The sequence below is a fragment of the Sphaeramia orbicularis genome, chromosome 4 (genome assembly GCF_902148855.1).
Source record: "Sphaeramia orbicularis chromosome 4, fSphaOr1.1, whole genome shotgun sequence".
In the NCBI taxonomy this organism is placed as follows: Eukaryota; Metazoa; Chordata; class Actinopteri; order Kurtiformes; family Apogonidae; genus Sphaeramia; species Sphaeramia orbicularis.
In genome coordinates, this window is record NC_043960.1 from 54,515,742 (window position 1) to 54,543,157 (window position 27,416).

A 27,416-nucleotide genomic window follows, 5' to 3' on the forward strand; every position below is an offset into this window, starting at 1 on the left:
TGATAAATCACTTAAGAGAAGTTAAATACAGAGATAAAAAAAAAAATTCTTTTGGAACTGCCACTGAGTAGCCCTGAGTCGTCTTGGGTTAAATAACCTTGTTTTGTCTCAAACTAACAGTGACTTTAAATCAGTCCAGGAAAAGGCTTCCCATTAACGATGATAAGATGAACTGTGACTGGGGAAAGCCTACGCTCAGGGAAAGCAAACACAGCAAGTTTGGTTTCCAATACAGCAGACACCCAAATCAGATTGGGAATCCCGGCTTTGTGTGCATGTTGACTCGGGCTCAGTCAGACGCTGGGTCCTTGATGCTCGCGTTTCAACTCTTCCAGTTGTAATAGATCATGGGTTTGTCTGCTGTTAAAACGATTGTCAGGGATTGTGATCACTTTAAACTGTTTTGTGTAAATCTGTGCAAAAGACAAAATAGGTTCTTTGGAGCAGAAAGAAAGCATCCTCGGCATTTGTCGTTTTGTACTTCATGTGTTTGTGAGAGCATATATAATGCAACGCACAAAGCTTTTAGTTTTTGGAAGAACACTATACTCAATGTCACCAGTGAAACAAATAATAACAAGGAAAAGCACCTGTCACAATTATCTGTACTTTGAAACAATTGTTAAGTTCCAAAGGTGTAATGAATTGAAGTGGATAACAGGCTTGAACGACGGAGCAGAATTACTCAGAAATAACTTGGCAGACTGTGCTTCCATGTGTGCGGTTCAAGAATGTTTGTATTCATTTGATTACAACAGAAACATCGTTAGCGCACTGATTTATTTTCACTCTTAGATGTAATTGTACAACACCAGCTTCTCTCAGTAGCTTTGCCATTTTTCTCTTCAGATCTAAGCGAATAAAACAAAACGAATCACATTTAATGCAGTATTGGCTTTTTTTTTTCCATGTGGTCAGTTGGTTTACTTCGTGTTTGAAGTCAGATCAGTCAGTGGGAAAGAGACAGACTTAAGGCTCATTTATGTTCGCTTTACGTACAGTATGTAAATAGGTTTGTCTGTTTCTAACATTGTCATGCGTCACTGCCTTCATACTTCTATGTGTCCTGTACGGTGGAATGAGCGTTTCTCAGTCAATCCACCAGAGGGCGCCACTCTTAATTAACCATACTGGACAAATACCATGAGAGGGCGCTGCTCTTAATTAACATACTGGCTCAATACCACGAAGAAGAGTAAAGGACATTGTCGCTTCACTATTCCTCTAACTCCGTACTCAGCCATAGGTGATAGTATGGATCCAAGTTATTATTCCAAGAACGACCGACTTCCGCGACTCACCAGGCGGCCACTTCCTTCAGACTGCGGGCTCGAGTTTGAGGCCGGAGAACCCCCAGCGAAGGGGTTTTCCCCACCGCGTCTTTTTCGCGAGCGAGACCAAGTCTTCCCTGGGGTTCGCAAGACGGAGCCGCCTGCGGTTCCACTTACTCCCGGTCCTGCTCTGAAAAATCGATCTCATCCACTATTGATCGATTAAGCAAAATTAAAATGAGATTGATCTAAGATCGATTAAGTCGATTTTTTTATTATTATATTATTATTATTATATTATTATTATTATTATTATTATTATCATTATGATCAATTACTAGAAATGTCAGGTGACCCCATTTGAATTCCAGGCGACCCCACGTGGGGTCCCGACCCCAAGGTTGAAAAACACTGCCTTAGGCTTTTTTCACTCCAAAAGACAAATCAGACAAAGTTCTGTCTGATGCATCATGTGATTAGTGACATGATATGGAAGGGATTCATGACTTTTCCAGATAGTTAATGTGGCCAGATGTTGTGGGCAGACATTTTATTATTATTTTGTATCATTTATTATTTACAGTTTCAGCCAACAGAGTAGATATTAAATTGCGTTCATATTCATATTGCAGTACGGCTTTAAGGCTACATGTTATTGAGTAGTCAGCAGCTGTCGTGGTAATGACATTTTATCTGTTGATTAAAAGTTTATTCATATACATACAGGCCAACAAATGCCAGACACTAGTACTGAGCACTGAAACACAGAAATAAGAGCTGCCTTTGTATTTCCCATCTATGTAGTAAACCTAAATTGCACAGGATGGATTTGATATAAATAGAGCTGCAGCTAGCAGTTATTTTCTTTGTTGACGAATCTGTGGATTACTTGTTACAATTAAATGATAAATGATTTATTCTATAAAATGTCAGAATATGAAAATGTGTTTCCTAAAGTCCAAGATGACATCCTCAAGTGTCTAGTTTAGTCCGAAGATTTCCAATTTACTGACAGGAAAAACACCACAATTATTCACATTTAAGCAGCTGCAGTCAAAACAAACACCAAGTTGTTAGTTAATTTCATATTTTATAACTTATGAAGCAGCTCCAGACATAAATAGTATGTGTATACAGTATAAAGCCTAAAGATACAAAGACTCAGTGAGTTTATGTTATTAAGAGCAGCAGTTACATCTGATCAGCTGGTTCTAAATAGGTCAACGCACATTATCACTATTACACAAAACAATGCAGTTAGCTTTAAAATGTCATAAGACACTGTAATAATCCTGAAATGAATGAATGAAAATTGTGTGTGAACAAGTGATGGTAGTTAACCCTCAAAGACCCAAACAGGCACTGGCACCAAAACCATCTACTGATCTAATATGTTTAACAACTTCTGAACCAATAAACCTGTCAATACGTTGAAATAATTCAGATAAAATACAGTTCTTCATCTTTTCATGGTCATCAGATATGACCCATTTGGACGTTCAGAGGCTCCATAGTAACCATGGAAACACTGTCATCTTCTACAATGTTGATTAAATAAATGAACAAAAATGAAAAAAAATATTTGCAGTAATCTGAATAACATGAAAAAAGCAATAAATTAACCAAAATTAAGTAAAAAAAAAAAAAAAAAGGAAATATTGAATCAACAAAAAGTAACATGAACAAAATAAGCCACCAACTGAACTAAATTGAACTGAAAGTAATAAACCCATGGAGTTGGATCAGTGACGGTGGATGGACACACAGGGTTTATGTTCAGTTAATGAGAGATTTACTGAAAAAGACACTTTTCTTCAGTTTTCTCTGTTTTTCATATAATAACCTTCAACTTTAATCTGAGCTTTAATGAACATGACCAGAAAAATAAATATTGGAAAATATGATTATCACAGAAAAAATGCAAAACACAGAAGATTATTATTATTATTATTATTATTATTATTATTTATTATTATTATTATTAAATTCATTATAGTAAATGGTGATAAATCACTAAAGAAATATTAAATATAGAGAAAAATTCATTTTGGAGATGCTGCAAAAGTAGCACTGGGTCTTTTTGGGTTAAATATGGGTGTTTGTGTAAACAGTTTAAATCCATAGTGTTAAGGTCGTTACACATGGGGGTGGGGGGCATGATGAATAAACAACACAGCCACACAATATTTAATACAGTTCTGATACAGATTTTTTATAACAGAATATTCATGGATGATGAATATTCTGTTATAAAAACTTTTCAGACTAACTCTAATGCAAATTCCACTGTGGTCATTAAAAGGTCTAAATAGAATAATTCCAGCTCATTCTTCCTAAATACTAATATATTCCACATCGTCTGTAACCTGTTTGTCTCTAACCTTCAGTGTCTTTTACGTCTGTGTCCAATGTCATGACGTCTGTGTTTACAGAGTCGTGCTGTGTCGTGTGTTTCTTTCCGTTTCGTACCTGTCTTATTTTTGTCTCTGTCAATACTAAACAGGCTGGATAGAAATCAACACATCTACTATGATTGTTGTACAATGATGTCCACTTCACACATGTGTGTACTCAGGTGTGAAAAAGAAACATCACTCTTTCGCCTGGTAATATTCGTATCCTGTGGAAAACATATTAAAAAAACATCTAAATATAACGATGTGTGAATTAAAACCTACAGTGTGCTAAGACCTTTAGTCTTTTTTGCCACAAATGTTAGATTAATAAGAAAACAGGAGATAGAATGTAATGAGGTGAAAAGAAAACAACCTGCTGCTTTTACATCCTAAGCTGTGGCAGTAGATGTGGTTCAAAGCTTTGACTGAACACAAGGTAGAAAGCGGCTGGTTCCACTGGTCTGCAGGAGTTTAGAGATGATCTGCCTCAGAGATTAAATGTGCTAAATATTACAGATTTAATCAGATGAATTGAAAACAAATGACCAAAGTGCTGGTTAGCTCATGTTTTAATATATATGATGGTGTGTTCTTCCACTATATGTTGGTTTCTGTCCATTTATCCAATAGATTTACAAATGTTCCACTGATAGAACCTGCACAGTGAATGTACTGTCATGTGCAGCTGGAGCCTGTTTTTCCTGCTGTATTTAAAGATAAAACAGTCCGAAATAAAATAATTCGAAGCAGGAATTGTATGTACATTGTGTTTCTAATCATCATGGGATTTCCTGGAGCATAAACACACAACACACACACACACACACACACACACACACACACACATTCATTCCTCATGATTTTCGCTAAGGTATAACAGTCACCAAACTGCCAATCCCTATTTCAACTTCCCATTTCATGTGGTAGATGGAAGTGAACTTTGATGAAAAGACTGAGGCTGTTCTCTCCAATTTTCTGAGGAGTCCTCCAGCTTAATTGGTCAAGCTCTTATCCCCCAGCCCACCTCGGCTTAGCCCTGGAGGAGATTTCCTCCGCCTGCACCTCTGCCTTCATTTCCTCCTTTCTCTCTATCCCCCTAACTACACACACACACACACACAACACACACACACACACACACACACACTCCCCTTCCTCCTGAGCAGTAATCGGAAGAGACTGATGGGGAAGAAAAAGAGCAACTCTCTGTCTCTCTGTCACCGCTCGGCTTCCCTCCGGCGCACACACACACCACACACACACACACACACACTCTGCTGGCTAGTTGGTTAATGAACGTTGTGTTCGTTTGTTACGCTTATCAATCACTGCACGTGTAGGTGTCATTTTGACACGTCTCCGCATCTGCCATTGTTGTTGATGATGTTGTTTGTTCTCACTCCATGTGATTGTACCTGAGTCATGGTGCAGTGATGCAGGAGGACGTGAGCTAAAGGTGAAACCTGAAAGGTGTGTGTGTGACAACAGCTTATGCATCCAAAAAATATTGAAACCATGTGGAATGTAATCAGCAGGTTATATTCATCCAACATATCTATTTGTTCTTTGATTTAAAAAAAAAAAAAATACAGGTTTGTCAGTAGGAGTGTAGGAAAATATCGGTTCTGCAATATATTGTCCCTTGAGAATCAGCTGGTTCAATGTCCACTTTTTTCAGAAATGGAGTTAAGCATGTCAGGACATTCTGAAACCATTTACGTTTATGTCCCAAAGTTCTTAGCTCCAAGCTAAACATCGACACACACTCACACCTAGAAACATTCAGTTCTATGTCCTGAGTGACACTCGTTTCAAATCAGGTAGTTCTATGTCCAAGAGGAGCCAATCAGGGGCCATACCTGGATCATGTGACATTCGCTCAAAAAAGATGTATGCTCAGAAAATACATGGAGGAGGTTTCAAATTGACTGAGCATGTTTACTTTATGCCGTTGATACCTAAGTAAGGCATTTTCATACCGGTATAAGTTTTAAATGATTGGTCTGAACAGGGCTATCAATTAAATAGTTTTGTTTAATGTTTGTTCAAAGTAGTTCAGTGTTCAAATTTGGCATTTTTAGACTGGCAAGGCTGTCCCGGAGTCAGGTCTGAGAAGGTGGCTCATTGATAAACTTGTGTATTTGATTGTCATTTTATATTTGAGTGTATGAGGTATTTTGACGCAAAATTTGGCATTTCTGGATGAGCTTTATTTTTCATACTTTCATTCTTTCATACTAGATTTTGGTCAAGTGGCCAATATTGTCCCGGCCTCAGGTTCAAATGAGACTTTGCTCATTTACAGACTTGTCATTGATTTGATAGAATGTTTTATCTGTGGATGTATATTTAATTTTGATGCAATTTTTGCAGTTTATACACTTTTTTTTCTAATTTTTATGTTTTATGTTATAGATTCTGGTCAAGTGGGCAATGTTGTCTGGTGTCAGGTTCAAATGAGAATGTGGTTCATTCATCGACTTTTATCTATGAGTGTACGAAGAATTTTCAATACTCATCAATCCTCAGTCTTAAAACGGTGGTTCATGGTGTTACACATCATTTGCCTACATTCCACAACTAATTCTCCTGCCTTTGAGGATTGAAGTATGGCTGGAAAATGGTTGTTTGCCATAAAAACTGAGTTAACACAATTTACTCAGGTACTCCAGGTGTCCTAACACGTTTATTCACCATTCTACCTTTAATGAAAAAGGACAGATGTGCTCATTTTAGTTGTCAACCTTAAATAAATGTGGATTGGAAAACACTAGCAAAGGATGGTTTTTTATGTTGCATTAAAATACATGTAATCACTGACTAAAACGTTCTTAGTTTGTTCATAACTTTTTTAAAAACAACTCTGGTGGACATAGAACTTCCTGATTTTGATCATAAGTGACACCTGTAAAGGTACCAGATCCTATGTTGGACATAGAACATGCTGACCAGGGCCAACTTCCATACCTTGGAATCAGAAAGTTCTATGTCCATTTTTGACTTCTTATATCTCTAAAGGTGGCCATACACTGTGCGATTATTTCGATCGTTGCACGCAGCTCCATCTCAAACTGTGCGAATCAGTCGTACAGTCAGGCTCACGATTCCTGTTCTCACACTGCACGGACCGACGCTCGTATGCGACCTGACTGCTCACACTGTAGGACCATACACCACAGGACGCACGACACGTTCGAGTGTTGTATCCGGAAATACAACGTTAAAATACCAAGGAATCCGTAAAAGTGCATAGACGATTGTGTATTGCGTGAGCCACGAAATGGTAGTGCTAAACAAAAACCAACGAGCTGCTTTGGTAATATGTGCCATTATCTGCGGGGAATCAAAAAAGAAGAAAAGACAATGATGTGTTCGGTGCAGGCATTGGTTGGCCAGACGTGGACAGTATGGGCTGTCATCCTACAGCAAAGAGAAGTAGAGGTAAGCTGCAACAGCTAAACTGCACTAGGACAATAGCCAGCTACTGTTAGCTTTTGTACGCTACTGTACGCGTCTGTGTTTGTGCATGCACAGTGTGAGAATTTGAGGCACATCGGTTCGTGGCACTGCTTTGACCGTACGATACACTCACGAGGAGCGAGCAGGATTTCAAACAGCTCCGTTTTCCTTGCGAACACACAATTGCTGGTCATGAGGTGGTCGTGAGGTGCTAATTGCTTCTCTTTACCCCCTGTACACTACACGAAGCACGACACACGATTAGAGGCACATCGGGCCCGATCCCAGAAATAGTCGCACGAGTGAGAAATCGTCTCTAAACTCGCACAGTGTAAGGCCGCCTTAAACCTATGGAGATTTAGAACATGTTAACAATATGTTTAGGGCACCTTCCACAGTCAACACTATTCCACACAAAAGATGATTGATAACTCTCCAAATATCACAGATCAGACAGGTGAAATTTTCAAACTCCGTTTTCTCAAAATGAGGAAAAGTGGACATAGAACCAGCTGATTCTCAAGGGACGATATCGCGATATTTCATTTCACGATACTGTATTGATATTAAAAAGTACTGTATTGATATTTTTAGGTATTTATTCAAATGCAGATATGGCAGAGGTTTATTTTTGTTTTTTAGTTTTCTTTTTAGTTTATATTTATTTATTATTATTGAACACCTTATTAAATAATGGTTATTTGAATCATCCTAAAAGCACTTTGTACTGTCTGAGAGGCAGATGTTAGTTCTTCTGGAAACTAGGAGAATTAGAAACATTTTGTGATATAGCATTAGATCCTGTTCTGATCAAGTAAACATGTTTAGTATTTGTACATATTGCTGGTGTAATTCAAATCTTCCAGGAAATAAACTCAAAAAAAAAAAAAGAAGCAAACAGAAAATTGCTTTGTTTAACAGTATCGTGATGTATCGTATCGTGATCCTAGTGTTGTGATTTGTATTGTATCACCAGATTCTTGCCAGTACACACCCCTGTTTGCCAGTCTGCCGTTGTTAAAAGCAACATGTAAAAGCCTCTTACTTTTTGAATATTGCATTTATTCATGTAAATGTTGAATTAATGCAATATGTCTAGGTTTTCAGTATCCTGTATGTTCCCAAAAACACCCTTACAGTGTTGCACCATTTACCTATGGTTTGAATACCTGCATTTCCATATTTAGGCCATCAGAAAAGTCATTAACATTTACCAGTCGTTCCGCAATGAGGAAAGGTTTGGCATTCATTCTGCAGCCCAGCGGGTAATGGGCTTTATACCCACACCCACCCACACTCACAGACGGTAACAGGAGGCCAGATGCATTGGTAGAAATATTCATCCCTGAATGTCTGAGCCCAGCGGATGCCCACAGGATGATGCACACACTGGGCAGCCTTAAAAAGGACATAGGATGAATAAGTAATTACCTGGCTCAAAACTGAACGCACAATTCAACACCTACCATTCCATCATCAGAATAATAAGAGAGGAAAATATTTTAGGGTTGGATATCAGAACTTTTTGATAACACAAAAGCCCAAACAGACAAACAGAGCTTCCTATCTGTCTCATACACTGCAAAAATCTAGATCTTACGAAGTGTATTTTTCTCATTTCTAGACCAAATGTCTCATCACATTTAAAATAAGACAGAATCACCTAAAGAGGAACTTTTCAGTGAGATATAAGAACTGATTTTTGGATAACAAATCTGGAAAATCCGATTTCAGGAAATCTTACCAAGATCATTTTCACTTGTTCCATTGACAGATTTTTTAGTTTAATTCAAGATTTTTTTTTAGCTTAATTCAAGATTTTTTTTTTTTTTTTTTTTTTTTTTTGCTTAATTCAAGCAAAAAAATCTACCAATGGAACAAGTGAAAATTATCTTGGTAAGATTTCTTGAAATCAGATTTTCCAGATCTATTGTCTAAAAATCAGTTCTAATATCTCACTGAAAAGTTACTCTTTAGGTGATTGTCTTATTTTAAATGTGATGAGATATTGGGACTAGAATGAGAAAAATACATGTGGTAAGATTTAGATTTTTTCCAGTGTAGTGAAGAAATAAGTAAGAGTCATTTTAGGCCAAGGCTGTTCCAGGTTTGAAGGGGTTTGATGTGACTGTTGACCAATATTCAACTCAATGACAAGTTCATTTAAATCTACACCCTGAAAAAGTCACTCTAAATACCTGACTTCTGGTACAAACCTTCCTCTTCAATTCAGTTTTTTAAGACACATTGTTTCTTTTGGATCTTTACCTGTAAAACTGTAAGTTTAAAGTTTATTCCAAACATTAGACCACCAAACCAAGACTGAACCATGACCTGGACCAGTGTGTGACAAGACCAAGACTTTGATGGGTCAAGACAGCGTTACAGAAACCACGTTTATGAAACAGTACAGATCCACATGTGAAGTTGTAGATGTGAGATAATCACTGTTGTCAGCTGTGTAGAGAGGAATCATGACCCGGTAAATAGGTTATTATTATTATATATTATTTTATTATTATTATTATATTATTATTATTATATTAATAATATAATAATATATAATAATAATTACATTTTTAATGCACTTTACATTTTTATCTAAAAACCTCAAAGTGCTACAAGCAGGGTACAATAAATACAATTAAAAGGGAAGTTAAGAAATAGAAAGAAGCAAGTAAGACAGATAAAAACAGTAAAAAAAAAAAAAAAGAAAAGTTAAAACAGGTGATCACCTTATGCCTTGTTTTCAAACCATAGTAAAGATATAACTCTATTTATCCGATATCACTGGTCTACAAGTCAAATGCTTCCAGAATAAAAGTAGTTAAACTTTACCAAATGTGAGTCACTAATAAAGACAAATTCAGTCCAAAGTGTTAGTTGGTTGTAGTTTCACAGATACAGTCTGGGATCAAAACGTGAAATTCTGAGAATTAATGATAGAATATCTGCACATGACAGTACATGGACTGGACAGGTTCTAGCAGTGGAACATTTATAAATCTATTGGATAAATGGACAGAAACCAACATATATGTGGAAGAACACACCATATATATTAAAACATGAGCTAACCAGCACTTTGGTCATTTGTTTTCGGTTTCATCTTATTAAAGTGTGTAGGATTTAACACATTTAATATCTGAGGCAGATGTTGTAGACCAGTGTTTCCAGACATGACAGAATAAAACTGCACTAGTGCGTTGACCCGTGGGGTTCCACAGGTTCTGGATGTGGTAGTTTTTATGCTGTTGCGTATTCGTGCATGCTGTACCGCATTTGTCCAGCAGTCACTGCCAAAGTGTTGTGGCCATAGTAACATGATTGTAAGCATATTGTATTCAAAATTACTAATATCTCCCAAAATATTAGTCCTATCAACTTGTCATTTTCACTACTCTGTTCATTGACCAAAAATACATAAGTATGAGAAACTGCAGCAGTCAGCTCTGTACGGATTTAGTGTGAATCCTCAGACACACACACGCACACACAGAGGTCACTTGGCTTTTTAATATAGATTAGAGACCAAGTCCTTCAAAACAGCAGTGGTGGTCCGTCAGAGCCAAGGCCTCCTCTGCTGGCATAAACATCATCACAAACTCTGACCTACATTTACAACCTAAATTCTAATATTTGTTCCATGAAACTGCATTAATTTATTCCCAGTAGACCATTCTCTTCATTTCTTAGTGTTTCTCTTGGCTCCACTGTTTCCATTTGGATGGAAGATATTTGGTCCAATCAGATTTCAGTGTCTGTCTGCTGCCAGGGTTCATCTAATCTGCCCTGGTCCTTCAGAACGAGGAGTGAAGGCTCATGGAACTTAAAATGTACAGCATCAGGACTGTTTTGTAACCAATCAGATCTGAAGTTTGATATGAAGGTTTCCTGCAAAGAAAGGAGGTTGGATCGTAGATACAAATAATGAGCATCTCTGGTGAGTAGGATATGATGTTTTTAGTTTAAATATTGAATGTTTTTGTCCTCTTATTGGTTGTGAACCGGTCCAGATGATGTCCATGGTCCAGTTGTGGTTGGAGTGTAGAGGTTTGGAGTTGAAGATGAGAGATTTACTCTTTAACATAAAGGTGAGTTTTTCCAGTGTTAGAGAGCCCAACAGTCCCCCACACCAGGCACTAACACTTGGTTTGATCGTGGATTTCCAACATTCACATACACACCACTTTTAATTGGCGTGAAATCTGTACGCATTATAAGCTTTCTGCGTGTATGTTGACGCTGTTATTAGCCTCCTGTCCAAATTGATGTGTGCCCAAACAGTATGAGAACCAAACTGGTAGAAGAGCATCCCCACCACAGCCAGAGGAAACAGGTAGAATTAAACCAAAGCAAACAACTGGAACACACATATTTAGTAAAGATGCTGTCTATGTCAGTGTTTTTCAACCTTGGAGTCAGGACCCCACGGGGGTCACCTGGAATTCAAATGGGGTCGCCTGAAATTTCTAGTAATTGTTAAAATGAAAAAAAAACTTACTAATAAAAATATATGGTGAGTTGACAGAGACAATCCCAATCCATAAAAGACATGACAAACTGTGAGTGTGAAACTGCAGTACTGTGGTTCTGTTTATCTGTCAAATGTTCATTGTGGTCAGTTTCAGATGCTGCAGCTCTTTCATAATTCATAGTTTGAGTTTTGTTTGTTCAGTATTAATTGTCAGCCTTGTAAATCCAAGCTGGACTGACTGTACATATCCTGACCAAGGAAAATCAAATTCTCCCTTTGTGCAGTAATCTACACCTGACTTTACTGCCTGCGTCCATAATAATGTACACTAAACACAAAAAGTTAAGGATATTTTTTTAATTTTTGGGGTATTTTTTTCAGTTGGGATTCTTGCACAGCCCTTTTTACTTGTTTGTGTGTGAATTGAAACACATATTTTTAATGACCAGACATAGTTTGTTTTTCTTTACAAATGGCAAAAATGACATAAAAGACCAAAAAAAAAAAGAAATATCCTTAACTTTTTTTTTGTAGTGTACATATAGCCAAAATGTCATCTAAAATTAACATTTATTTGCGACATAGTATCACAAACTATTGTATGATCAAAAACAAATTCATTTTGGGGAAAAAAGGCTCTATTTTGAATGTCTGGGGTCACCAAAATTTGTGATGTTAAAATGGGATCACAAGGCAAAAAAGTTTGGGAATCACTGCTTTATGAGGAGAGGAGCAAACGGTGGAAAGACGGAACAGGAGCACTGACTTTAACCTGCAAAAGCTACGCAAATTAGTCTCACAGATCAGTGTGAAGAATTGTGATAAAATGGAGATCAGTTTTATTTTTGCTCTCGCCCACCCCTATTGTGGTGGTATTCAGAGGTGTTTTAAGTCGCCTAAGTCCCCAGTGAAGGCCCAGGTACCAAATGCACTGCAGAGCTACCAACCTCAGTACTACCAAACACAGAAAAGTGGTGGAAACCGCTGCTTCAGTGAAGTAAGAAACTATTCTATGAATGTGCAGAATTTTTTTCCCCCCCGTTCTTATGAATAGCCAAACTCTGAAGTGTCCTCTCTATGAATAGATCCTACAGATCAGGTCAAATAAGGCTCTTTCTTTACTCAGTCAGAGAACAAAAAGGATAGCAATCCATGAAGGGAAATAGCTGTGAAAACTAATGTGTTTTATCGTACAAGTGAATAGCCTTGTACGAGGGGGTCGGCTGCCATGTATGGGATGTGAAATGATGCGCCGCTTTGCCAAATGAGAGAAAGTCCAACTCTGTGTAGAGCTACGAGGGAGAGATTGCATGTCAAAAGATATGTTCCACTGTAATGGAGGACCGTCTGAGAGCTCATGAAATGATTCACTGGTGAATTCATGCTCAAGTATTAATCAGATAGCACCCGTCTGCCTGTTAGAAGAAAGAACCAAAAAGAAACTGTCTTCACATATCTGCCGCTCCCCCGGGAGTACTTAAAGCGGAAACATTTGTGGATGAAAAGACGAATTCAACCATTTCTTCACCGTTACACAAGGAAAAAAGGCCGGTCCTTTTAGGTGTGAATACCAATTCCTACGCTGTCGTCAATTCCAAACAGAATGATGAAATCAAATGAAAGCTAATGTTGTATTGTTGGTGGAATAACAGTCGTCGCTTAAACTGCAACACACATATTACACAGTTGTTAGAGCGCTTCAGAGGCAGCAGCCAACACGGATTGAGAGCGTGGTGTGGACGACGCCGGCCTCCCTTCGCCCCACGATTCAAATGGCCACACTAAGTGCTCATGTAAATGGATTAAAAAGGAGAATGGAACTTGGCTTTTGCACTATTGCATGGCCTAGATACTGCAGCTCAGTGCATCAATGTGAGGTCTTTTTCTTTGTGTGTGTGTGTGGGTGTGGGTGTGTGTGAGTGAATATGTGTGAGGAGTAATCATGACTGCTATGGTCTTCCTTTGTGACAATTAAGCTCCTCCTCTGCCGTCAAGCCTTCTGGAGGGCGGTGGTATATACCTTTGTGTGAAGTATAAATAGTGTGTTTAAGCTGCCGGTTTAAGGCCCACAGTTCATGTGCCAGAAGGGAAGCTGAAAACGCCCTATGAGCCCCACCGCTGCCATGCTGAAAGTGGAGCGCTCACTAAAGAAAGCTTTGCACAGTCCAAATTCACCTTCCGAATGAGTCACTGCACAAAGACGTACTCAGCTCATGTCGATTGAAGAGTGTGTTTACCAAACAGAAAGCAATGGGATTTAAATATTTATCTCAAACTTCAGATCACTGAGGCAGTAATGTTTACATTAGACGACTATCTTTGTACCAAAGTACTGTTGAATTATTGATATTGAATCCAGAAAAGTTTGGATGAAATACAGTTAAACAGCTGTTGGGCCTCGGTCGTGTGAATATACAAACCCTAATGAAATGACAACAAAAATGATAATTAACCCATAAAGACCCAAACATCTACTGACGACCAAAACCATCCACTGATCCAAACTGTTTAATTCCTATTGATCCACTAATCCTATCAATACATGTAAATAATTGGTGTAAAATGCAGTTATTCATCTTTTCATGGTCACCATATTGCACACTTAATAACGGACCAGACTCCAAGGTGTAGGTTGTTGCATTTACTCTGCACAATGCACATAAATGCAGTCCATTAACATGAGTCAGACTTCTGTGTGTGCGTAGCTATTAACCCTGTAAAGCCTGAACCATTAAATTATCGACAGAAAATTCCATTTCTTTGAAACTGGAGCCTTTATTGTCAAAATTGTCAAAGTTCTTCTTCCTTCCTCATTAATGACAGTCTTGTAGTGTCACTGGAATGGCCTCCCCCTGGTGGATTATCTGTGTATTGCATGTATCTAATTGTATACATCAGGTTTGTCAAGACAAAAAATATCACACTGATCATGTAGAAGACTTCAAAACTCATGTATCAAATATGATATGTTTGGCGTTATAGGGTTAACCTTTAACCAGACCAAATTTATACATAACAAATAAATAAAATACACATGAAAAATAAATAAGACAAAACGTAAATCTGTAGCTTGTTATATACTCTTATTACAACCAGATTTAGCTCTAGTGCACATCGGTAACACTGTCCTGGTAATATCCCCATCCCCCGATAGCGATTAGCTTATTCGTTTTCTGAACCCGCTTTATCCTCACTAGGGTCACGGGGGTCACTTGGCGCCTATCCCAGCTACATAGGGGCGAAGGCGGGGTACACCCTGGACATTTCACCAGTTCATCGCAGGGCTGAACATATAGAGACAAACAATCACTCTCACATTCACACCTATGGGCAATTTAGATTAACCAATTAACCTATCAGTGCATGTCTTTGGATGGTGGGAGGAAGCCGGAGTACCCGGAGAGAACCCACGCAGACACAGGGAGAACATGAAAGTCCACACAGAAAGGTCCTACCCCCGTCAACTGGTGTTGGAATCAAACCCAGGACCTTCTTGCTGTGAGCCACGAGTGCTAACCACTGCACCACCACGCGATTAGCTTAGCAATCGCTAATACAAAACAACCATGGCTATACACTTTAAACCAGGTATATCATCTCATTACACGGTGGAAATAAACAGACAATATTTACCACTTGTGCCTTAACAATAATGCTTCATGTTCCTATGCTAGTATCAGTAGTGCGTAGCTCTCTGGACTGGAGCAGCACCTTGCAGCTGCGCTCATGTCTGGTATCGCACCCTTGTGGTGAAACTAGGAACTACACTAGCACTGCAAATCTGTGTCTGGCATACAGAATTTAGGAGTAAAACAATATAAAAATAGCTAACATGAAATAATAAGACATAAAATGAAATAACAAATAATGAAATAAATTAAATTAAATGAAGACGTGGCCTCTTTTCACCTTTTAACATTTTCTATATTTCCTTGTACTTCCACAATCAGATATGACCCATTTGGACGTTCAGAGGCTCCGTAGTTACCGTGGAAACACCGTCATCTTCTACAACATTGATTCCCCAGTAAAACCCATGGAGTTGGATCAATGGCAGTGGATGGACACACTGGGTTTATGTTCAGTTAATGACAGATTTGCTGAAAAAGTCATTTTTCTTCAGTTTTCTCTGTTTTTGATAATAACCCTCATCTCTACTCTAAGCTTTTATGAACACCGATATGATTAGGTAATTAAACGTAGGAAAATACGTGACTATCACTGAAAACACACAAAACTCAGATGATAATATTACAATAAATGGTGATAAGTCACTTAAAGAAAGTTAAATTTAAACAAACATTCATTTGGGAACTGCCATAAAAGTAGTACTGGGTCTTTATGGGTTAAAAAGGCTGGTCGTGGTACTAACAGGTATTCTGACATGTATTTCATCGAAGACAGTATGAACACAATACGTTTCATATTTTGTCCCAGTCTCAGCTGTAACACATTCAAGGAAAAGTTGACAGTAAAGCATTTATCTGTTTGTATGATCCCATCACAGCACGTTCAGGGACTGAAGACGCCAAATGTTGGAACGTTTCTCATGTCATTGTTATTATTTGCAACAGTAGGGGTTCTTCGTTGTGGCATTTTGTGTTTCCAGATGCCTTACACATTATTCCCTGTAGGGGAAATGTGATGCGTGTCTCAGCTCAGTCCAGAACCCACACCCTCCTGTTCCTCTGCCAGGCCTGTAGGACTGTGCACATGTCACCTGGGCTGAAATATGCTCTGTTGTCATCTAAAGGCAGTGTGTGTCGCTCCAAAATTATATTATCACAGCACAGTATACAGAAGGAACACTGACCTTTGACCTTTACACTGACTCAGACCATGGCTTCTAGATTTGTTGGATGATGATAGTCCAGTCCAGAGAAGTCCACTATATGTTTGGACACATATGGGTTCCTTTTCAGTCAATCAATCAGTCAACCAATCAATCATTCACATTTTATTTATATAGTGCCAAATCATAACAAAAGTTATCTGATGACACTTTACATGTAGAACTGTTAGAGCCCAGACTCCAATTACAAGATTATGAGAACTTTAGTCTTTAGATTTTTGTCCTGAGTGTTTCTGTTCCTTTTCAGGCACGAAAAAAAACAATGCAATTGATGTAGGTGGGGTTTATTATGACACTCTTTATAAATGTGGGTGGGGTTTATTATGACACTCTTTATAAATGTGGGTGGGGTTTATTATGACACTCTTTGTAAATGTGGGTGGGGTTTATTATGACACTCTTTGTAAATGTGGGTGGGGTTTATTATGACACTCTTTGTAATGTGGGTGGGGTTTATTATGACACTCTTAGTAGATGTGGGAGGGGTTTATTATGACACTCTTTGTAGATGTGGGAGGGGTTTATTATGACACTGTAGATGTGGACACTGACACTGATCGTGGATGTGGGTGGGGTTTATTATGACATGATCATGGATGGGTGGGGTTTATTATGACACTAATCATGGATGTGGGGGGCTTTATTATGACACTGATCATGGATGTGGGTGGGGTTTATTGTGACACTGATCATGGGTGGGGGGGTTTATTATGACACTGATCGTGGATGTGGGTGGGGTTTATTATGACACTGATCATGGATGTGGGTGGGGTTTATTATGACACTGATCGTGGATGTGGGTGGGGTTTATTATGACACTGATCGTGGATGTGGGTGGGGTTTATTATGACACTGATCGTGGATGTGGGTGGGGTTTATTATGACACTGATCGTGGATGTGGGTGGGGTTTATTATGACACTGATCGTGGATGTGGGTGGGCTTTATTATGACACTGATCGTGGATGTGGGAGGGGTTTATTATGATACTGATCGTGGATGTGGGTGGGGTTTATTATGACACTGATCGTGGATGTGGGTGGGGTTTATTATGACACTGATCGTGGATGTGGGTGGGGTTTATTATGACACTGATCGTGGATGTGGGTGGGGTTTATTATGACACTGATCATGGATGTGGGTGGGGTTTATTATAACACTGATCGTGGATGTGGGTGGGGTTTATTATGACACTGATCGTGGATGTGGGTGGGCTTATTATGACACTGATCGTGGATGTGGGTGGGGTTTATTATGACACTGATCGTGGATGTGGGTGGGGTTTATTATGACACTGATCGTGGGTGTGGGTGGGGTTTATTATGACACTGATCGTGGATGTGGGTGGGGTTTATTATGACACTGATCGTGGATGTGGGTGGGGTTTATTATGACACTGATCGTGGATGTGGGTGGGGTTTATTATGACACTGATCGTGGATGTGGGTGGGGTTTATTATGACACTGATCGTGGATGTGGGTGGGGTTTATTATAACACTGATCGTGGATGTGGGTGGGGTTTATTATGACACTGATCGTGGATGTGGGTGGGGTTTATTATGACACTGATCGTGGATGTGGGTGGGTGGGGTTTATTATAACACTGATCGTGGATGTGGGTGGGGTTTATTATGACACTCTTTGTAGATGTGGACACTGACACTGATCGTGGATGTGGGTGGGGTTTATTATGACACTGATCATGGATGTGGGTGGGGGGGGTTTATTATGACACTGATCATGGATGTGGGTGGGGTTTATTGTGACACTGATCATGGATGTGGGTGGGGTTTATTATGACACTGATCATGGATGTGGGTGGGGTTTATTATGACACTGATCATGGAAGTGGGTGGGGTTTATTATGACACTGATCGTGGATGTGGGTGATGTTTATTATGACACTGATCGTGGATGTGGGTGGGGTTTATTATGACACTGATCATGGATGTGGGTGGGGTTTATTATGACACTGATCATGGATGTGGGTGGGGTTTATTATGACACTAATCATGGATGTGGGTGGGGTTTATTCTGTCTGTAACTGTGTACTGTAGTGCTCCACGTAGCTTCTCCACCCTTATCCTGGCCCATGTGCTTCTGTCAGCTGTAGATGAATGCCTTGTCTTGCAGTGGTGTCGTCTGAGGGGTCAGAGGTCACGGTGTTCAGCTTAGACCTGAGCCTGGGCCTTTCCATTCTGAAACACATCCACAGACCTTGAATCCTTTCCTTGTGTTCTGCAGCGTCCAGGCTGAACCCTCCAAATCCTTTCCTGTCTTTCTCTGTCGAACATTACGCTTCAGTTTTTCATAATGCACATTTCACTCACACTCACATATTTCTTGTTCAGCTGCAGACCCTTGTTTGCTCCTGAAGGACTAGACCTTTCCTGGAGGCTGCTTTTATATCATATCATGCTTCCACTCACCTGCTCACCTGGGTCATTATTTACTCTACATTCTTAACCCTAAAGTCAACCTTTTTTTCCAGATTTTGTTGCAGCTAAAATGTGACGAACAAATGTATATTTACAAATGAACTGAAGGTGACCAGACAAAATGTGAAATTTGTTGCGTTCAATGACATCGAAGCACATTTTAATATCACGCTTTTGTTTGATTTACTTGTATTTATTTGAGGTTGTACATGGTTTTTATTTGAGCTTTAACCCTTTCATGCACAATGGTCACTTGTATATTTATGGATTTTGTTGTTTTACTTGCATATCAACCAACACAGTGGATACTTATGCACCATCCCATAATACACTGCAATTCATACCATTACTGTAACATTCCTGTTCTTGATAAACCTGATCTGCAACAACATATTTGAGTGTAAATCAATTGCTAATTGTTATTAGACTGTAATTAACATTTTTTTTTTTTTTTTTTTTTTTTTTACATTGTTGTGTTTTGTTGTTTTTTGCACATTATTTGAGTGAGTAATAACTACTATATAGTATATTAAAATGTGAGAAAACATCAGATTAGCAACATTAAAAAAAAACATATATTTCCTAGTTTTCACACAGTATGTCAGTAAATACATGTTTCTTTGCTTCAAAAATAAAACGCATGGTGTCCAGCTGAGTGGACATTTTTGTAACTCCATGAAAAATAGGTTCATAAAAAAAAAAAAAGAAATTCTATCACATTGTTTTTTTTAATGCCTATAGAGGAATAAAAACACTCAGGGAAAAAAAATCTTGATTAACCCTTTCATGTATGAATTATGAGAACCTTAATCATGATTTTTTTTTTCCTGAGTGTTTTTATCCCTCTTTAGGCCTAAAAATAATAATTCTATTGATTTTTGTTAGCCTATTTTTATGGAGTTACAAAAATGTCCACTCAGCTGGACACCATGCATTTAGTTTTAGAACCAAAGAAACATGTATTTACTGATATACTGTGTGAAAACTATGAAATAAAAACATTTTTAATACTGCTAATCTGATGTTTTCTCACATTTTAACATACCTGCATGGAGATAATATGCACAAAAAAAACCTTTTAATTACAGTCTAATAACAATTAGCAGTTTTTTTAACTCTCAAACATCTTACTGCAGATGAGGTTTATCTAGAACAGGGGTGTCAAACTCATTTTAGTTCGGGGCCAAATTTAGCTAAATTTGATCTGAAGTGGGCCGAACCAGTGAAATAATAAATAAGATATAGAAATAATGTCAACACCAAACTTTCCTCTATGTTTAAGAGCGAAAAAAGTACATTTACATTAGGAAAAGGTTTACATCTGCAAACTATCCTTTCAAACAATGTGAATAACATGAACAAACTGAAAAAATAAGTGTAATTTTAACAATATTCTGCCTCAGTTTATAATTTCCACATGTACATTATAACTTACAGATCACAGTGGATCTACAAATACGCAGAATATTGTCAAAATTGTACTTACCTCTCTTAAGACAGTTCAGGTTGTTCTTATTTGTTCAGGTTATTCACATTTTTTGTGAAATTATACTTTTTTTTGTGTAAATACATGAAAATATTTACATTTACAAAGAGAAACATTTGGAGTTGTCATTATTTATATGTTATTATGATAGTGTTTTACCGATTTGACCCACTTGAGATTGAATTGGTCTGACTGTGGAACCTGAACTAAAAGGATTGTTAATATCATAGAGTAATTTTTGCATTTCACAACTTCATCCCAAGGGCCAGACTGGACCCTTTGGGGGCCGGATTTGGCCCCCGTGCCGCATGTTTGACACCTGTGATCTAGAACAGCAAAGTTACAGTAATGGTATGAATGTCAGTGTATGGGATGATGCATAAGCGTCCACTGTGTTGGCTGATATGGAACTAAACAACAAAATCCATGAATATACAAGAGAACACTTGAACAGCTGTCCACTGTAGTGACCAGTGTACGTGAAAGGGTTAAGGTTCTTATAATTCATGCATGAAACGGTTAATATAGACCAAAAATTCCTAACATATCAATTTCATGTCCTTGTAACAATATAGAAACATGACCATGAATGGGATTGTGGATATGTTTCATCATAGTGTGACATTTAACAAAGTGCTTTCTGTTATGCTGTCTTCGACACACTCAGCTGGACGAGTGTGACACACTGGACTGTACATTTGTGGATGTCACATTATTTCATCTCCCAAATGCCACCAGTGGCTCAGCCTGAAATGAGTTCATAAGGTAATCAGATTGAGACTCTGAGTTCCCCCCTAAGAGGGATCAAGGAGAGACTAAAGTTGGCTTTTTTTTTTTTCTTCTTCTTCTGTTCCCGTAACAGAAAAGGAGGACAATATGTAAAGCTGCGCTGTAATCTATGCAATGTGAAAATAAAATTAAAATGATGTGATTTGAGAGGCACCCAGCAGGTACAGATGGAATTATGGTGGCTAACTGAGCGCAGTGTGATCCTGCAGCATCAAAGCAGCACACCACCAGTTGTTTAGCATACCGGGCCCGGAGTGAGATTAGACTTTTTACACTTGATCACCAAACTGCTTTAGGGCTTTCGGAGCAGCCTCAGCTCTCAGGTTCTCCTCGTCTTCTTCTGTGTACAAATCCCAGGCAGCGAAAGGGGATCAGACCTGTTGTGTGAAAGCATGTGGAGGTCGCATCTCCGCCGCAGACACCGGCCGTAATGCACGGAGAGGATTTGTCTCCATTCCCTGTCCTTTTTGTCCTTGCATGCATTTTTTTTTTTTATTTTACGTCTCCATTCTGTTAATAATTCATGGATGTCCTCTTTCCCTCCCCTCCCTCTCCCCCCCCTCCTCCCCTGTAGCTATTATTGAAACCCACCACCACTAGTGCTGTCTCAAGCCCAGGTCAGTATATGTCACCCATGCTGTACACCAAATCAGCAAACAGGGCTCTGCCTCATTCGACCTGAGCCCAAATCCTGTCTTTCTCCATCCTGGTTTTATTCCAATTGGCTGGCTGGACGCCTGCTGGGTGTACAGCTTCATTCTATGTTCTGTATTTCTTTAATTACATTCCTTTTGTTAATTTTTAGTTGGCGTTCAAAGCCTGGCTACATATACTACCTGCAGCCTGTGTGCATGCTATCGCTACAGACCCCCCCGTTTCCTTCATTAAACCCCACCTCCTCCGCCGCCTCCCCCTCCTCCCCCTCCGCCGCCCTCCCCCTTCTCCCTCTCCTCCTCCTCCTCCTATTCTTCCTCCTCCTCTCCCTCCTCTCCTATTCCTCCTCCTCCTCCTATTTTTCCTCCTCCTCCTCCTCCTCCTCCACCCCTTTACCCACAACGTGGAGCAAAACAAGTAGCGTCATCAAGTGGCTGTTCCATACGCCTCTGGGTCCTTGATGCTTCTCATGCAGATGGCTTCTTCCTCTTCATCTTCTTCTTCTTCTTGTTCGTCTTCTTCTTCTTTTTCTTCTTTGTCTTCTTCTACTTCATCTTCTTTTTTTTCTTCTGCTTCTTCGTCTTCTTTTTTCTTCTCTTTCTGCTCTCTTTTTCTTTTTCTTTTCTTTCCCTCTTTTCTTTTTTCTTTTTTTTTTCTTTTTCTTTTCTCTCTTTTCTTCTCTTTTCTCTCTTTTCTTCTCTTTTCTCTCTTTTTCTTTTTCCCTTCCCTTCTTTTTCTCTTCTTCCTTTTTCTTTTTTTCTTTTTTTCTTTCTTTTCCTTCTTCTTCTCTTCCCCTCTTTTTTCTTTTCTCCCTTTCTTCTCTTTCTTCTCTCTTTTTTTTTTTTTTTCTTTTTTTCTTTTTCTTCTCCTTCTTCTCCTTTTCTTTTTCTCCTCCTTTTTCTTCTCTCCTTTTTTTCTTCATTTTTCCTTCTTCCTTCTTTTTTCTCTCCTTTTTTCTTCTCTCATTTTTTTTCTTCTCTTCATCCACTTTTCATTGTCTTCTTCTTCCCCTCTTTTTTTGTCTTTCCTCTCCGTTTTCTTCGTCTCCTTCATTTCTCCTTCTAACCCTTCTTTTTCTCTCCTTTTCTGCCCTATTTCCCTTTTTGCCTCTTTCTTGTCTTCTCTTTCCTCCTTCTTCCTTCATTTTCTCTTTCGCTGTTCCTTTTTCCTCTTCCTGCTTTTGTCTTCTTCTTCTTCTCCTCTTTCGTCGTCTTCCTCTTCTTCTCCTTCTCTCCCTTTTTCTTTTTCTTCTCCTCCTCCTCCTCCTCTCTGGCTGTCCCCCCCCTCCCCTCTGCTCAGTGCCCAGTGCAGAGTGCATCACAGGCCAGATGCTGTCGGTTGCAAAGGCCCGGCTCTGTTTGTTGTTTGCAAGATGAAATCTCGGCTTTGGTTGTACTTGACCTCCCTCCCCTCCTTTTCTCCACCTTCCTTCCTCGTTCTGTGTCTTAATCTTTACGTCTGCTACTTTCTCTCTGTTCTCTGTCTTTTTAGAACAACATGTTGCCCCTGCCACCCCCTGTTCTGACCTGAGTCTCCTGCTAGTGCTGCTGCTGGTGCTACACTGTCAATGTCGCCCTGCACCCCCGCCTCTTCCTCCTCCTCTTCCTGATCGTCCCTCCTCCTCCTCTCTCTCTTCTTTCCTCCTCCTTCTCTTCCCCCTCTTTTCCTCCTCTTCCTCATCCTCTTTTCGTCTTGCTCTCCTACTTCCTCCCCCTCTTCGTCCTCCGCCTCCTACTACATCCTCTTTTTCCTTTTCTTCCTTCTGCTCTTCCGCCTCCTCCTCCTTCTCTTCTTCCTCCTCCTGCTCTTCTTCCTCCTCGTGCTTCTTCCCTCCTCCTCCTCTTCCTCCTCTTTTTCCTCCTCTTCCTCCTCCTCTTTTCCTCCTGCTCCTGCCTCTTCCTCTTCCTCCCCATCTCCTACTCCTCCTCTTCCTCCTCTTTTTCCTCCTCCTCCTCTTTTCCTCCTGCGCCTCCTCTTCCTCCTCATCCTCCCCGTCTCCTACTCCTCCTCTTCCGCCTCTTTTCCTCCTCCTCCTCTTTTCCCCCTGCTCATCCTCTTCCTCCCCCTCCTCCCTCCTCCTCCTCCTCTTCCTCTTCCACCTCCCCCTACAACTGTATTCAGCCGCTTCCCCATTCCAGTCCAGAGTAATCCCCTCTGCCTGGTCGTCTTTTCTCCCTTTCTAACGGTTTTAAGTCACAGAATGTAATCTCTCATGCTGGTTGCATTATTTTTTGCTTAATGCTGTTCACACGCACACCGTCATGCAGACCACTGGAAAGCTCTCAGAGGAAAATACGGTGAAATTCTCAAAACAAATGCTCATTTTATTTTGAAAAGACCTGTGAATATTCATATTGCATGATGAATCTGCAGCGCCTTATTGTGAGTTTTCATTTAGATGTGTTGTAAGAAGAAACTGTGAAGTCTTGTGTTTCATGGAGACAGCCTCAATTAGCATGTGCTTTCTCTACCTGTGTCTGAGGTAAATATAATTATCCATGGAGATTCTGTCAGATAAGCAGCTAAAATGAGCTCAGCGGTGATGAACAGTCCTGGAGTGGTCCTGAACTCTCATTTGATGTAACGCTTGCAGAACAAATGACAATTTCATGGTCCAAAGGAACACCAGTGGTTTCAATCGTGAAGATAAACTCACTCAGCGACCCACTGTTCTTGTTTTGTTCCATGATGTATTTGAAGTTCCTTTGATGCTGGCCTCACTAAGTGGTTTGGCAAAGGGAATTATTTCAGATCCCAACAAAGGTCGCTTTGTCCCAACTGCTGTTTAATCACATTTATAATTAATTTCAGCAGGTTATTATCTGCTTTTATTTCCCCGTGAATAGAATAATGGAATAATAATGAGAAATGCCTTCGCAAATAAGAAGTGATAGTCCTAGTTCGTAAGGTAAAGGAATCAAAGATCTGAAGTGGAAAAAATAGTTTATTCTTTTTCGTCTTTTCTGTATTATTTTCGGTGCAGTTTCAGCCCATTGACCCAAGACAAATAAGAAGAACAAACAAGAAATTATGAAAAGAAAACTGTGATAATGGCCACAGCAGTTGTTGTGTTTATACTTGGAACCTTTATAAGAGTCAGTGCAGATTATCAAAGTGTTAATGCTTGGTTCGTTAGATCCTGTTCACAGGTCTGACACATTGTTTTGACACAACTCTGACATTTCTTTCACTCCCAACAATAGCATTTTACATAATTTTTTTCAGTTTGCAACTTGTTGTGGTCAACAGTATCATGATGATACAGACTGAGCACATTAACTCATTAAGACCCAGTGTGACTTTTGAGGCAGTTCCCAAATGAATTTTTCTCATCTATTTAACCTTTCTCAAGTGATTTATCACCATTAGTATAATGTTACCTTCTGTATTTTTTGTTTCTTCAATAAAAATCAAGTATTTTCCCATATTTAATTCACTGATCATGTAGATGACAGGTGTCACACATGTGGCCCGGGGCCAAAACCAGCCCACCAAAAGTTCCAATCCGGCCCACAGGATGAATTTGCAAAGGGCAGAAGATACTAACAGTCAGGGCATCAAACTTGAAAATAATAGCATAATAACCTAGAATTAATGACTCTGAGTGTCCCTCTTGGTTTGATTGTGAAAAAAATAATATGACATTATGCCTATAAATAATGGCAACACACCATTTTTTTCTCTTTGATTTACTGCAAAGAACATAAAATTCTGATATCCTTTAATAATAAAATGTCAACAACATGAACAAATATGAACCACTTTAAATGTCTAAAGAAAAGTAAGTGCAATTTAACAAATTTTGCCAGTTTTGTGTCTTGGTAGATCTGATCTGTAATGCACATGTAGAAATCATATGTTGAGGCGTTATATTGATCAAATTTTTCTAATTTTTCTTCAGAAATTTTAGTTATTTCAGCTTATTCACATCCTTTTTGTTATGATAATTTGTAAAATGTAATGTTTTTCATAATTTATGTTATTTTTTGCATTAAAGAATTGGAGTTGTCATTGTTTTAAAGGCTACTATGCCCATTATTTACTGGTCCATTCCACTGGAGATCAGATTGGGCTGAATGTGGCCCCTGAAAGAAATGAGTTTGGACACCCCTGATGTAGATGTTCATAAAAGCTGTGATTAAAGTTAACTGTCATAATATCAGAAACAGAGAAAACTGAAGAAAAACTGTCTTTTTCAGTCCAATCTGTCATTAACTGAACATAAACCCAGTGTGTCCATCCACTGTCAGTGATCCAACTCCATGGGCTTTACTGGTGAATCAATTTTGTAGAAGATGACGGTGTTTCCACAGTAACTACAGAGCCTCTGAACGTCCAAAATGGGTCATATCTGATGACCGTGAAAAGATGAAGAACTGTATTTTACACCAATTATTGACATGGATTAATAGGATTAGTGGATTAACAGGTATTAAACATTTCATATTGGTAGATGATTTAGTCACCAGTGGTTGTTTTTGGTCTTTATGGGTTAATGGTTTTCTAATAAGAATGGCTCCGCCCACCTGCCCTTCAGTCACAGTCTGCCAAACCTCAGTAAACTGAAGCCATTATTTCATTGGATTTCATTGAGGCTGGATTCATTTGAGAAAACTTGCAAATGTACCACTTTTTTTGTTTTCTGCTGCCTCCATCGGCTGATTTGTTGTCAGTTTGAAATTGGAGTAATGTGTCAAAACACTAAAGTTACACAATGACGCTGCAATTGTTGGAGCTCCAAAACCTCTATAATTATCAGGTGAGTGTGGCAGCTTTGAAGAGCACTTCAAGGATTCAGTTCTCTGTGGAGAAGGACTGGGAGACAGTAAACAAATAGATCCTTTAAATATAGTGTACTCCTGAAGGGGTATTGTTGTAAGGGGACAGATTGTACCTCTGTTTTAACAAGTTAAACAAGATTTTGCATGTCCTCAGAATGTGTATTGTATTGAGTTGCAGCTCAGAATATGTACACACCACCATCATCACCACCATCATCATCATCACCATCATCATCATCATCATCATCATCATCATCATCATCATCATCATCATCATCATCATCATCATCATCATCATCATCATCATCATCATCATCATCATCATCATCATCATCATACCCTGTCTTTAAGCTGTAGCTTTCAATCCTGTTCCAAACAGGTGGAGTCTATCATTTTTTTAAAGAGCTTTTCAGCCCTTGTCTCTTTCCTGTCGGTGCCATGGATACCAGCATGTACACACCAGTCCAGGGTGTCAGGATGGTTTTTGTGGGTCGGGTCAGTTCTAGAGGACTGGCTTAGATTCAGTCACCGTACAAATACCGAGAAATGTAAACGGAAGGCTCACTTATCTGAAAAAAGACTCATTAGAGTAGAATAGAATAGAATAGAATAGAATAGAATAGAATAGAACAAAACAGACTAGAATAGAACAGACTAGAATAGAACAGAATAGAGTAGAACAGAACAGAATAGAATGGGATAGAATAGAATAGCATAGAATAGAATAGAACAGAATAGAGTAGAACAGAACAGAATAGAATGGGATAGAATAGAATAGAATAGAATAGAATAGAATAGAATAGAATAGAATAG

At 39.0% G+C, this 27,416-nt stretch overlaps 2 long non-coding RNA genes across 2 annotated transcripts in view; one reads left to right on the forward strand and one right to left on the reverse strand.

Moving 5' to 3' along the window:
- LOC115418066 (uncharacterized) overlaps positions 1-27,416 on the forward strand; it is a 106,479-nt gene that overhangs the window by 11,756 nt on the left and 67,307 nt on the right. The window lies entirely within an intron of this gene.
- Positions 4,213-24,980, reverse strand: LOC115418068 (uncharacterized). The gene is made up of 4 exons (XR_003935242.1): positions 24,970-24,980; positions 24,240-24,247; positions 21,010-21,015; positions 4,213-4,352 (listed from the first exon to the last, which is right to left on the reverse strand). It is a non-coding gene; the product is annotated as an uncharacterized LOC115418068 (long non-coding RNA).